Raw genomic sequence first — 15431 nt, forward strand, 5'->3', positions numbered from 1 at the left:
TTTGGAAAATGAACAGCTCCTCTATAAATATCAACATGGATTTCGCAAACAGAGATCCTGCGAAACTCAGCTCGTTCTGTTCCTCCATGAGATCCACAGCGCAGTGGACAAAGGCGCTCAGGTTGTTGCCGTGTTCCTTGATTTCAGTAAGGCATTTGACACCGTCCCGCATTTCCGTTTAATGGAAAAAATACGAGCTTACGTAGTATCGGAGCAGACCTGCGATTGGATTCAAGACTTTCTTGCAGATAGAACTCAACACGTCGCTCTTAACTGAACTAAATCAGCAGATGTAATGGTAATATACAGAGTACCACAGGGAAGTGTGCTAGGACCGTTGCTGTTCACAATACATATAAATGATCTATTAGTAAGCGTCGGATGCTCTTTAAGGCTGTTCGCAGATGATGCAGTTGTTTATACCAAAGTAGAACGCCAGAAGATAGTAAGAATTTTCAGAACGACCTGCAGAGAACTGATGAATGGTGCAGGCTCTGGCAGTTGACCCTGAACGTAAACATAAGTAACATATGGCGCATACATAGGAAAAGAAATCCACTACTGTACAGCTACACTATTGATGACAAACAGCTGGAGACAGTCTGCCGTAAAATATCTAGGCGTAACTATCCAGAGCGACCTTAAGTGGAATAACCATATAAAACTGATAGTGGGAAAAGCAGACACAAGACTCAGATTCGTCGAAAGAATCTCAAGGAAATGTAACACATCCACGAAAGAAGTGGCTTATAAGGCGCCCGATTCTTGAGTGTTGTTCATATATCTGGGATCCCTATCAGGTAGGACTGATAGAAGGGATAGAGAAGATCCAACGAAGAGCAGCGCGTTCCGCCACGGGTAGTGGTACCGAAAGTACCCTCCGCCACACACCACTAGGTGACTTGCGGAGTATGATGTAGATGTTACGGTAGACTGTTAAAGATCACATGGATTGATCGAGTTAGAAATGAAGAAGTATTGCAGTGAGTCAAGTGAAAAATAGTTCTTATAAAGAACACTATGAAATGAAGAGTGACAAAAGTCGGGCACTTATTACGACATGAGTCGCTGCTGGAAGCTGCAGTTGAAGGTATGGTGGAAAGAAAGATTTGCAGACCGAGATATAAGGCTGAAAGTTGATGCTATATGATGTAGCAGTAGGGCAGAAATGGATTGGTGATGTATTGACTCGTACGTAAACTCCGTCTGCAGTCCAGCAGTTCCGACCGATTGCCGTGTCATCCTCAGCCCACACGCGTCACCAGATGAGGATATGTAGGGGCATGTGGTCAGCACACCGCTGTCCCGACCGTATGTCAGTTTCCGAGACCGGAACCGCTACTTCTCAATCAAATAGCTCCTCAGTTTGCCTCACAACGGCTGAGTGCACCCCGCTTGTCAACAGCGCTCGGCAGACCGGATGGTCACCCATCCAAGTGCTAGCCCAGCCCGACAGCGCTTAACTTCGGTGACCTGACGGGAACCGGTGTTACCACTGCGGCAAGGCCTTTGGCATTGATTCGTACAGTCTTAAGCTGTCTTAGGCTGTTGAAAGCCAGCGAGGGCACTCTAGAGACAGAATGCAGGGAGCAGGCAAAATGTTACCATTTAGGTTACCGAAGGCAGACAATGGCCCTGCGAATTGCAAACGTTTTGGGCAGCTGTCCCTGTGGAGAAGTTTCACTTCAGAGAATTAACTGGTAACTCCATCCACAACATAAGGCTGTCTTAAGGCCTCACAGTAGAAGGTGTTCACAGACAGGGATGTCTTAGCAGGGGCAGCCGGCTTGATAGTTGCCCCTAAGGACTGCAACGTCAGTGGGTTTAAACATTTTAGAGGGAGATGGGAACTGGGTAATACTGTTGCAACAGCGGTGCCCACTCACGAGAGGCGTCAAGACGGGGCGAAGTGACGTCGACCACTGCTGTTGTAACCATAAGAGGAAGAGCAGTGACGCTAAGTTTTAGCTGAACGCTGTTGCTACCAAATTTGGTAGCAAACACCCCTACCTACCGAGTAGAAGAAGGGGACGAATCTGAATGTGGTTGGCCAGAGGCACCAGGGAGGCGCCTGACGGATGGCTGTAAAGTGCCGGTGGATTGGCGGGCTCGCTATAGATAGGGAGAAATAGTGAGCCACAATCCTTTAAAAATCCACGTTTTTGTATTGAGAAGTGTTTTCAGTCAGGCTATTGGGATGCCAACTCCATGTCACTCGTAGCCAGCCTCGGCTAATCTCCGACAAGTCTATTTTTCCCACTTGGAGTGTTGCTCTCGAAGTTCGTATTTTACAATGCTGCTAGTTATTTCTGCTTCTGTTAGCTGTAACCCCCACGGACTCAGACACTGACTTCTGCTCTGAAACTACTTGCTTCCTTTGCTTTTCATAGTATTCAGAATTAGCTTTCAGTGTACTGGCTGGTCTCAATGCAGTGTTATTCAGGTTTCTGAATTTCTTGAGTCTCCTGTTGCGAGTTTCCTATCGAAAATCGGCTCCTGTCGTAGATACCCTGTGACAGTGTTTGGCTCTGATCCAGGCAATGAACCTGCCATCACTGGAAGTTTGTCTCTCTGTGATCGCTCCTAACCGAGCGGGGATTCTGTCCTATGTTCGGACACGGCACAGCTGACATCCAGTAGGAATGGAGAACTGCATCGAACCAGCATTAGGACTGATGACTGAAACAACAAATATTATAGTAAGATGGCAGGACAATCTCAGGCAGCTAACGTGTCGAGCAAGTCTTTGGTTCTGTTCTCTGACACACACAAACAGTACTAATACGTGAACTAGGCACCAAATATGTGTCTAGGGTGCATTGTTCCAGAAATAAATTTAAAGGTAAGTCCAATCCACCGGTTCCAAACAAGTTTTTCGGGAGGTTTCCCTTCGTTACAAGGCAAATCCTATTCCTATCATTTTCGATTCCCCCCCCCCCCCCCCCCCCCTTAATCACTATCAGTTCGCCTGATTAAAAAAAATTCTTCTAATAGAAAATAATTTCTTCTAGTCCATTACAGATTTCTAACCCTTTATAGACAGCTCTGAAAATTTGTAATTGTGAATTTTTAATAACTATGCTTACACTTGTAAGGTTTATAACAAAAAAGTGGGGCGCATGCAACACATAATTGACGCATGAATACCTCACCTACTAAAAATTCATAATTACAAATTTTCGGAACTATCTGTATGGGGTTAAGTATCTGTTTGGGGCTAGGATAAATTACTTTATGCTTTTTAGTCTGAGTTGTATCTCACATTTATTTTTATTTGTTTGTATGACCCTTTCTAGTTTCGTTTATGTGAAATTTTTCAGTTGATGTTAAACATACCGATGATATTACAACAAAGGCTTGTGGTAAATGTTAGGTTTAATTCAGTTTCTCCTCACCTGTGTCAACCAGCTTATCGCTTCCTCCTATGTATGTCTCGGGAAAAGACTGTGAAAGTAACAATTAGAGAGGATTGGAGGGTTATCACAAACCGTTTCTCCTATGATTCATTTGCAACCAGAACGGAATAAGGTGGAAATTGCAGTGGTACACAAAGTGCCTTCCGCCACACACCAGATAAGAATGTGAGTTAGTATTGCACTGCCATCCAGTTCTGAGCTATGTTGCAGGTTCCAGGTCTCTAGCTAATTTGGGAAGTTAGTTAAAATCAACTGCAAAAGTTGTTCTGAACAGACAGACAGACAAAACAACGAGTTTATTAAAAAGTAGTAAGAGAAGTACAGTGTATATGAAAATTGGTCGAAACTGCTATAGGCAACACTGAGTTACGCTCTTCTGTCACGTGGTTTCAATACAACGCCCAGCTGTAGCGGTGCTATAATGGTTCTTATTGTCACACTAATTTCTTTTCCAGGTTGCAAGTGATGTGTGTGCCTTGGTCGGTAGAAATTTTTCCAGGCATTACAGACGTGCACCTATAAACCGAATGAACTGTCGCAGGCCTTCTATGCGGAAGATATTTTACGCATATTGCTCCTGTAGGCACTGTGACGCAATCTGCTACGCACGGCCACTGTGCAGGAACTCTAATTGGACAGTTGGTGCTCTGCATTACTCTACTTTATCACAGCGTTTTCACCTCCACCCCTTCCCTATTGCAGGTAGGTGATTTGAAAGCGATCCGAAGCAGCCAACAATGTTTATGCTTTTTCAGCCGTCCTGTTCCGCCGATTCCTGTGGCGTGATCACGGCGGGGTGGGGGGATAGATGGGTGGGCGTTGCGACAGTGTGAATAAAAACGGCAAACGGCCCCTCTGATACACTCCCCTGCCCCCATCCCCAGTTCGGCAACACCCTCGGTGACCCGCCATGCACCTTTATTGGACACTAAAAAAAGCACAAGTACGGAGACAGCCAGTCTCTGATTACTTGGTGCCGACGTGACAGCCAACCATTTCAACGGCCCTGAACCGAGTGGCAGTCGCGTAACTAAAACTAGCGCCTACAGGGCGCATGCCGCTGGCCACAGTCGACGATAACCGACGCAGAAATGCCATCTCCTCCTTTACGAGGACCACAGCAGAGGACTAAGCCTCAAGATTCGCAGTTGCAAATACGAAACGCCATCAGCTGTGGGTCACCTCGACCCACGGTCAGATCCAAACTCCCATATGTCGTCGTTCCTGCGTCACAACTTGTACTCCGCTATACATGATGTAATTCCCGTATAGGGGAGAACATTTTAACCGAAAGTCGCTGCCTGGTATAAATGGATAAATATTGCAGTGCCTGTGTTGTTATGAAAGGCGACATAATACACGCTCTGCGGTGACTATAGCTATTATGAAATACATTAAATGCATTCACATTCGCGAATATAAACAACCATCAGCTGCGTAAGGGAATGAGACATCAAAATTTGTGTCGGAATGGGTCTACGCAGGAACGACGACGTATGGAAATCTGGGTTTATATTCTGTTCATCATAAGAATAAACCTGATGTAAACATTACACCATACATTATTCCGCGTTGCTTGAATCTCATTAGATATCGTTTCACGTGGAGCGAAAGCCAAGCTGTGACCAGTACAGTCAGGTACGATCATAGGTATACGTTTTATGCTGTGTTACACACACACACACACACACACACACACACACACACACACACACACACACACAAGCGCGCGCGCGCGCGTGCGCACGCACGCAGACTGAGAGATAAGGCGTGACAACAGCTTTACTGGCACATTAACTATTGACAGCACTAGCCAGCCAGCGATCCAATTAACCTGAAATGGTGTGAGCAGTTGCAGTTCAGATGTAAAAATAGTTCAAATGGCTCTGAGCGCTATGGGACTTAACATCTGTGGTCATCAGTCCCCTAGAACTTAGAACTACCTAAACCTAACTAACCTAAGGACATCACACACATCCTTGCCCGAGGCAGGATTCGAACCTGCGACCGCAGCGGTCACGCGGTTCCAGACTGAAGCGCTTAGAACCGCACGGCCACACCGGCCGGCAGATGTAAAAAGAGACGAGCAAAGAAACAATATAGCTTCGAATGTTATTTAACTTTTAAAAAGAACGAAATAATATTAGGGAAAACTTCAGCACTACAGCGCGCTTCTTACGTAACCAGACAGAAAGTATTAAATGCTCTCGTTCTCACCTTACTTAGTATTCTACTTACAAACGTGTCGAGCAAGTCTTTGATTCTGTTCTCTAACACATATAAACAGTACTCAAAGGTGGACTAGGTACCAAATTTGTGTCTGGGATGCATTGTTCCAGAAATAAATTTAAAGATAGCTCAAATTCCTAACTTAAACACAGGGTAATTTTTCTGAGCGAAGTATGTGTAATGCAAAAGCGTACCGTAGGGATTTCACGGTACTGTTGAATACTGAAGCCAATGAAGGTATCTTGGCTCCTTCCGTATCCGAATCCGAGAAATACCTTTCAGTTCTGGAACTGTCTCCTACGTTGATAACGCCTCGATCAACAACAGAATCCACGAAGCCACTCAGACGTCTTCTGTGACGTGCTGTTCTATATCCCGCCATTGTTCGACAGTGATGTGTAAAAGCTGCGTGCGTTAGCTCCAGTATGTCTGGCAGCTTGACAGTCTTGTTATTTCTAGGGCCAAATCCCTTGATTCTGTTGGGTCCATATTATAGTGGTACGGTGGCAAATGTAAAAAAGCAGTATTTGTATGACATGCTCGATGCTGTGAAAATGATTGTTTTCCACATTTCTACGGGGTTATCTACGTCTGTGGTATAGAACAATGGACATCGTCCAAATAAATACTTGGTTTTTCATTTTTGCCTTCAAAAATTGGTTATGTTTTCTTAAATTAAGCAACCTTTATTAAAAGTCTTTCAGAAGATATCGACAATTAAGAATTTATATTTGGAATGAAAACAGGACTTTTGCGGGCAATATGTAATAAAAGAACAAGAAGGCGTCCATTATTCATAAAAAAATTGTGATGAATTTCACAATTACGAGATGCAGGTATTTCAAATTCAACGAGAAATAAAAGTTACTCAGACAAAAGTGAACCACCGAACCATTAACTGCATTAAAGGGTGTAAATTATTATGCTACCGAAACCGCTACACGTATAATGTGAATTGGTGACTCGATTGTATGTAATACAGTGCCTCGGAAACCTCCAAAGCCGGTTATCTCTGTGAATTTATGAAAAACCTTAGGAACAACCTATTTCTCGACATTTTTTAGCCATGTTCCACACGCGTGTTTCACTGCGGAACAGTAAGCAGCCTCAGGCATTTTCATGCTGCGTATTAACAGCATGATAATTAGAGCACAACAGTGCAGAGACTGACTGTACACGATTTTCGAAATGAAAGCTACCTAGCTAAAGGAAGTAAGTTGATGACTGTTACTACATTTAAATATCTTAAAGTTTCATTTAACGTAACTTAGTAATAATATATCTGAAACATCAGTGGGACCTACTTCCAAGAGCGTAACACCACTAGTGTACGTGTGCTACAGCTTCTGACAGATCATTTCGTTTGTATTTGTTTACATCACGTTTATTCTTATGATGAACGGAGCATAGTCGTGGGCCATGCACGAACAGCCAGAGCGTTTAAGGGGGCGACTCACGCAAAGTAAGCAATCTGGGTTCGAGTTCCGGTCAGGCACAAATTTTCATTGTCGTCATTCCCTTATACAGTGTGACCCGGTATACACCTTTCACAACCCTCCAGCGGGGTTTAACATATTTGGTGCATATTTGGAAGTACCTTGTACGATAAATTTATCTAACTCTATAACATCATTAACTCGAAAGAATTTCAAAAATGGTTCAAATGACTCTGAGCATTATGGGGCATAGCATCTGAGGTCATCAGTCTCCTAGAACTTAGAACTACTTAAACATAACTAACCTGTGGACATCACACACATCCATGCGCCAGGCAAGATTCGAACTTTCGACCGTAGCGGTCGCGCGGTTCCGGACTGAAGCGCCTAGAACCGCTCGGCCACAAGGGCCGGCTTGAAAGAATTGATAGTGCTCAGATGCACTACTATAAATCATAATCTGGTTATAATCTGAGTAAATTGTCTTGTAAACAAGGTTGCTGGCAAATAAATCATGTAAAGCAGAATCAGTATATAATCCTAATCGTCAAGATAATGGTATAGGATTGGGCAAGGGAAAGGAAGAGTCATGGCTGAAGCCTAGGAGCATGTTGAAGTGACTGCATCATAAAGCCCATTTCTTTATGTTTTCAGCAGGTTCAGCACTTAGTAGTGACCAATGTGGATTGCATTCAGCGTACCAAGACGTCTGAACTCCATATAGTGTAAAGTTCTTTTAAAAATGATAACTTTACGATCACGTTGAATGAAGTCTTAACTGTGGAATGGATACAGAACTCGAAATGTCATGTTGGCTCTTGCAACTGCAAGTGGTATGTTTACACTGTGTTATTGTCAGCAAAACTTTACGAATCGATTGGGCAATGCAACTCCCAATACCAATAAAGAAATACAGTCACTGCAAAATACATTCAGCCCCTTAGGCACTGAATCCTAAGGCCCTGTTCAAAACGGATAACTTTGGTCCCTGTGCACATATCAATAAATTAAATTGTATTACGTCTACAGCAGCAACGGTGGAACGCGATATATTCTAGTCTCTCATAAAAAAATAGAAATATGCTAATTACCGGCTCAGCAGTGTGCAATGCTGGCCATAGTACTTGAAATGCACATGAAATTCATTTGGCTGATAAACGAGAATATTTAAGAAAATTCAACTTCTTTGAAAAATATAGGACCTGGACTGGGAGGCGGTACAGGTTATGGTAAATTACTAACAGTCAGGTTTTGTTAGAAAAATTATATAACAAGTTAAGTTTGTCTTTTCAGAAACATCCGACAATTGAAGTTGCAGTACTCAAAACTGATTCACAAACAATGAGATTTAAACAGCATGTATTATCTAACTTCATTAATCCAACATAAATGTAAATCATCAAATTACTTACAACTCTGTTAACAAATCTTAAAAGCATTACAAAAATGAAATATCTATCTAGCCTTTTTATCAAAACAATTTACGTACATTCTGGGGTTACTCAACAAATTATCAGCCAACTCATCTATACTAACGCACTGGCAAAGACAGAAATCATAATTATTTAATATTTTTACCTTATTTCCATCAAGACTTCTGCTCTTCCATGTTCAACAATACTGACATACCAAAATTAATCTAACATTGATGGCTTTACACAGCACACCACAAAACCTGCCCACTCCACCGTCTTTCCCTCGCAGACAGCTACCTACAACTGTGCGCCAAGCGCTCTCTTACACGAACACTAGTGGTGTCTTCGGCTCTGCGGTCGCGCACAGTTAGGGATAAATAAATCTATAGGTATAATATATGCATTTTACACCATTTGCAGGAATGAGATAGGTAATAAAAGTTTTAAGCCTAAAAAAAAAGAGCCTTGATTCGTGCCTGACAGACAGCAGTAATAGTTTCAAAAATAAACTGAAATCATGTCTCCTTGGCAACTCCTTCTATACCATAGATGAATTCTTGAATAGCCTATCAGAGACATTCATCGTTTATAGTACACTAGTTTCATTTTAATTTATTAATATTCTTATCTTATTCTGGTGCAACATGCAATCTGCCGCAGTATACTCCTTTCAACAGCTTATGGTTGTTCGCATTCACAACTGCGAATAAATTTCTTATAAAACATGGAGATAAAAGTCCTACGACCACACATGTTTTAACTCATCAGATCGCGTGTCTCCTCATTAACAGTGTCAAAGAATAACATTTCATAAAAGCTGTAGTCACCTCAGTGCCCGGTTCTTCAGAGATGCATGCATGTCCGAAAGAACACTGTACCGTGTTAACAACACTGGCACTTTCGTATCATCAATGTCATGCTCGTCAATGTCATTGCCTCTGGATCACCGGTCGTTAGGACAGCGATATTCACTATGAGAACTGGATAATTGGTGGATGATCCCATTTTTCAGATGGTATTTTACTGCAGCCAAATTGGTCTGTCTTTGCTCCACTCTGGATTTGAAAGCATGTGAAAACTGATGCAAATGACTATCACTCACCGACGTTATTCGATCAAGCCAATATCCCATTGGCATTGGTGTTGTCTTTAGTCGTAGTGGAGCGAAATTCTTCGTCGATGATACTAAGTTGCTCTTCTTAAATTTGTTCGGCTGTCCCTACGAGAATACCTTTAGGGATGAGTTGTGGCTGCTTGTGACAGCGTTCCAAAGTTCTCCTTTATCGCCTACTATGCTCATAGTTGTCGCTGGCATATAGATTTCTTTTGCGAGACTGAGTAGCCTTTTGGAATCGACAAAAGCTTCGTCGTTTAACTGAACCTCAAGATTACTGGCTGGAGTAACGACGTCTTCAACAGCAAACAACCATCCAGAGCAATCTTTGCTTTGTGTGCTTGTTGAAATAACTTTATTAATCTGGATCTCCGATACTCCCAGTCTATGACTTCTTGTGATGCTCGAAGGAATTCCCATCCGAGAATAACATCATGACTACATTCTGTTAAATCGACAAATTCGAAGGTCTGTGTTCTCTCGTCGACAGTTATTCTTCCAATACATTTTCCTGTTTGCTGGATGTCTTTCCGATTTGCGACTTTCAGCACAGTCGATTTCATACCACGTAACATAGTCTTCTTCAGGTGAAAACGATGAACATTCGACATTACAGAAAAGGAAGCCCCTGAGTCGACTAGCGCCCAGACAGATTTGCCGTTGATGACATCAATAAGATTTCCTGACATTTTGGTGATCGTTGACCTTGGCGGACTTACATCTGCAACGGTCTCCGCTCCATAAATGGCCACCTCGCGCAATTTGAAATCGGCGGCTAGGCGAACGGCTGGTATCTCTGTACAGCGACGGGGAACAGCTGCTGCGTGTTGTGGAGCGACCTCGTCCAGGACGAGGCGATGGGCTTCGTCTGCTGTCAACTGACGTCAATGGAACTGTTGCGATGGTTGACGTCTGGCGGCATAGAAATCGGCGAAAACTCGTCTTCTTTTTCTGCAGTATCGTACAACATGTCCGGGTCATCAAGAGTGTTGTCTGTCCAAATGTCTGTTGTTCTGAGGGACGTTGTACTTGACAGAGGAGTTAGTTGTATCCACATCGTTCGGATGCTGAGTTCTCGTTTGACGCTTGCGAGTTGGTCAAATCCTTTGTTCATTGCGCGTTCGACTAGTGACGGAGATAGTTGCTACAGATCGATACACCTCTTGTTTGAAATTCAGTACTATCCCCTAAGTCATGGATTCAATATTTATAGCCGGCCGCTGTGACCGAGCGGTTCTAGGCGCTTCAGTCCGGAACCGCGCTGCTGCTACGGTTGCAGGTTCGAATCCAGCCTCGGGCATGGATGGATGTGATGTCCTTAGGTTAGTTAGGTTTAAGTAGTTCTAAGTCTAGGGGACTGATGACCTCACATGTTAAGTCCCATAGATCTTAGAGCCATTTGAACCATTTTTTTCTCAATATTTATAGCTGCTGTGTCTTGGTGAACTTGGTCAGACATTTCTGGCTGCCAAACATTGCCGTATCTCTTCTCTTACTATCTGACGCACGAGTGAGGCGAGCTCATAGTGGTCTTCCACAAATTTCATAGGGTACACATTCGGCAGTCGATCATATCTTTTTTTCTTCTTCTTTTCTCTAGCTGTTCTTCGATTCGCTGGCACCACTTGATGAGCTATTCTTTTGTGGTGACATTCTTTACCAGGAGAGCTCGGTATATGTCTTCTGTGATCCCTATCATCAATTGTACGTTTTGTCAACTTCTGTGATATTCGGACTGGTGATGTGACTTTGGGCAAAAACATCCTGTACATACGACTGTGTCATTGGCCCACGATGTTGGGCCCTGTTCTTCAAGCGTTCTTCCTCTGTTTTCCGATGGAGATTCGAATTCCTCCCCTTAGCCTGAGTATCGACAGGGAGAACAGAAGGTACTCGGGCTCCAGGCAACAGCTGCGGCTTGCGCCCACGCAGGGGCAGCCGCCGCAGCAAGCGCCCGAGGGGGCGCTCCCAATATATAGGTGCCGCAGCCCAGCTACTGCTGGCCAGTCTCTCCCTAATCACTGAAGCCTTTACTCGTACGCGTGCGCCATTCAACAGTAGTTTTGCCCTCGCCCGACTTACGCTTGCGATTTGGATTGCCCCTGGATTGTTGTATATGCTTAAAACGGCTACGCTCTGGACTTGCGTTGGTTATTACTTCACATTGTGGTCTACTCTGTCATTCACATACGGAACCACCTGTTCCGTTCCGCCAGTCGCTACGTTACCACCAGTGCGGGTTGTTATAAACTGTGTTCTAAACTCGGCGGACCAAAAATTAGTCTCTCCTAGAGAAATCACTACAAGCATCACGCAATAGCGTGTAATTCCGCCCCTGGTCTCGATAACTTCGTAGATTCGGTTAGGAAGTGAATCCACAAGGTCGTGTACGTACGTCGCATCTAGGTTAAGCCACTCACTGAGGATTTGATCGCCCAATTCCACCAAATATCTGGGATGCTTATGTCAGCGTATTACCCACTGTTACAATATGTCCCACAGATTTTCTGTGGTGTTCGAGTCACGATATTTTGCAAGCCAGTAGAAATGTAATACGGTGGGGGAACGTTCAGAAAACCAGTCTCATATTCTTCCATCACGATGAACTTTGTTGTTGAACATTTATGTGCCTGTGTGAGCAATGGCCTCTTGCGGGGTGACCGACTCCAAATGTTCATTGCACGCAGTTCCCGTCGCCATGTTCTCTCGCTAGAGGATTGAAATGGATATTACTTTATTGCCTGCAGTAATTACTGTCGGGTTTGGAAGCGACTTTGATTCACAAACACGAAAACGACTCTATGGTCCCTCTGACTCGGGGTTCTTCTCCGACCACAATTCTGACGCCGTGTGTCGTGGCCACGTGTGTTACACCAGTACTAATCGGCACATTGAACAGTCCACTGTGAAACACCAGCAAATTAAGCAACTTTACAAACCGTATTGCCAGGGGCATGGCCAAACATGATTGTCACTCTGTCACGTCCTTACACTTGATGATGATGGGTCCCATACTTCTTTACAGAGCGTAGGGGAGCGACGCGGGAGACACTTACCCATGTTTATACATAATACCCGCTTGAAACACAGATGCCTCACTGAACGTTACTGCCTTAGCTCATTTAGAGACAGAGCGCTTGCAGTTGAGCACTGCTAAACGATTCGTCTGTGCGTGCGCAGTGGTGTGACTAAATTTTTGTTCGGCGACGTTAGCTCCACGGAGTAGGATAAGAAACTTCTGCTAAGTTGCCTTGCTGCTGACTGTCGCTATACGTTTTCTTCAGTTATTCGGGGTGAAATTTATCCCACCTCTTGAGCTTCTCTCCGTTCTTCTCGACCCACTGCGCTGCTGTACCGTCCAAGTAAAAGTACACATTTGCCAAACGCATCATGTAACCCCACCTGCTGCAACTAGCGACGCAGTTGAATCCTTTCAGCAATTTCGTCGGGTCCTGACCAGCGGTTCAGAAAACTGATGAATCCCTGATGTGCAGCGCACTTAATTTTTTTTTTCAATCCATCTGTCTCATCAATTAACGGATATTAGGAACAATACTCTATTTGTACTTCTGTTGCTGCCCATTTAGACGACGGCCTCTACAATGATCAACTGCAGCCATTGTGATGGAATTTTTTTTTCTTTATTGGATTTCGATTCCTCCCCCCCCCCCCCCCAGAGGAGGGGTAGCAGAGGCTGGCAACAGCAGCACAATACGCCGCTCTGCAGCCTACAGATAAGTTAAAAAACAGAATTAGGAGATATGAAAAACAAACAAAAGGAGGCGATAAAACGGTGAAAGTTGAAAATTGAAACATAAAGAAAAAGATAGGAAGAAAATATAAAAACAAAACGGTCGGCGCTGCTGATTAAAACACATAGTAAATAGACAGGCACAATTTAAAAAACACGGCGACAGTCTGGTTTCAGGTCATACGAGATAAAAAAAAACACAACTAGCGACAGTATGGTGGTTGTTCGCAACACTGATATGGGACGCACAACACTGAACACTTACTTAAAACAGCACTATACAGGCGACACGGAGGCAGATGGGGGGGGGGGGGGGGAACCTGGACCGATGAGGGGGGAAGAAGGGGGGGTGGGCGGACGCGAGAAGGAGTGGGAAAAGCAGTGGAGGGAGAGCAAAAGAAATCGGGGAAGAGAAGGGAGACAGAGAGAGGGTAGGCGGGGAAAAAACAAGATGGAAGGGGGGGAGAGAGGGAGCCCAGGAAAAGGACAGAGGAAGGGACAGGCATAACAGAGAAGATGTTTCGAAGTACCCAGTGTCTATACCAAACACTGTTACGTCATAACCAGAATCAAGTCCAAATCCAAAGACGGCGTTATTAATGAAGTACAACAGCAATGAAAGCATATTTTTCACTGTCACCAACGTACAGCCGGAACAGGTCTACCTGAACAGAGTGTGCAGTTATTTAGACTGGTAAGTCAAAAACATTACGGCCACTGCCCATCCCGACGTTGGACGCGGCCTGGGGCATTGTGGGCAAGTGACGCGGTAACAAAGGTATGTAAGCAGAGCAGACACAGACAGGTGATTACCCTAGCGAAGATATGGGCAGCAAATGGGGAAATCCACTGAGATAAGGTCTTTGACAGAGTGGAATATTATTATTACGCAGAACCTGTGAACAAATATCTCGAAAACGGCCAAGCTGGAGAAATGTTCAAATGGTTCAAATAGCTCTGAGCACTATGGGACTTAACTTCTGAGGTCATCAGTCCCCTAGAACTTAGTTTTACTTAACCCTAACTAACCTAAGGATATCACACACATCCATGCCCGAGGTAGGATTCGAACCTGTGACCGTAGCGAGGAGAAATGTTCACGTGCTACCGTCGTCAGCATCTACGGGAAGATGTAGAGGGATAGGGAAACTACCACTAGACGCTAAATGGTCGGTTACCCTCAATTCTTCACAGAACGTATAGTTCGGATGCTTGTCTGCTCTATAAAGTAGGATAAATGGTAAAATGTGGCATCACTGCCGAAAAAGCACAAGTGTTTCGGAGCACACCGTTCATCGTGCTCACGTGCTGACCCAACGACATCGTCAATTACGATTGTAGTGGGCATGGGACCATCGGATTTGACCGTCGATCAATGGAAACGCCTCGGCTCTTCGAGCGAATCACATTTTTGCTACACTAGGTCTATCACCGTGTCCACAAAAGCCGTCATCGATGTGAACGGCGGCTCGAAACGTGCAATGCCCCATGGACGCAAGATGGTGGGAGCAGTGTTATGCTATGAAAGGCATTCTGCTGCACTTGCTTGGGACCTGCGACAGTAATCGAAGACACGCTGACAGCTGCGAATCACCTGCATCCCTTCATGCTTGGTGTCTTCCCCGTCGGCGATGTCATCTTTCAGCAATATAAGTGGCCATGTCTCAGAACCATAACCGTGCTACAGTGGTTTGAGGAGTGCTACAGTGAACTCACGTTGATGTCTAGGCGTCCAGTGCGCCTGATGTAAATCCTATGGAATTCATGTGGTTCGCTATCGGGCACAATCACTGTGTACACAAGAATCAATGATACGAAGAATAAGTGATGTATTTCGTTTCAAAGACAGACAAACAAGCTATTAAGAAGGTGGTCATAATGTTTTGGCTCATCACTGTATATGATCATCAAATCTTCCAGAATGCTGGGGTTTACACAAATATCCAGTTTTCCAGCGTGTTTTCAAAAAATTCAGGGAGACTCCATTTTCAGAGAATCACTTAATAATTAATTGAAAAACATCTTTAACAATTTAGTTTTTGTGCTTTCCCTCTAATTTGATTCATTTAA

General features: G+C 44.1%; 1 protein-coding gene and 1 pseudogene across 1 annotated transcript in view; both read right to left on the reverse strand.

Moving 5' to 3' along the window:
• LOC124595643 (diacylglycerol lipase-beta-like) overlaps window positions 1-15431 on the reverse strand; it is an 855670-nt gene that overhangs the window by 812622 nt on the left and 27617 nt on the right. The window lies entirely within an intron of this gene.
• Window positions 1397-1514, reverse strand: LOC124555546 (annotated as a pseudogene).

The sequence above is a fragment of the Schistocerca americana genome, chromosome 1 (genome assembly GCF_021461395.2).
Source record: "Schistocerca americana isolate TAMUIC-IGC-003095 chromosome 1, iqSchAmer2.1, whole genome shotgun sequence".
Taxonomy (NCBI): domain Eukaryota; kingdom Metazoa; phylum Arthropoda; class Insecta; order Orthoptera; family Acrididae; genus Schistocerca; species Schistocerca americana.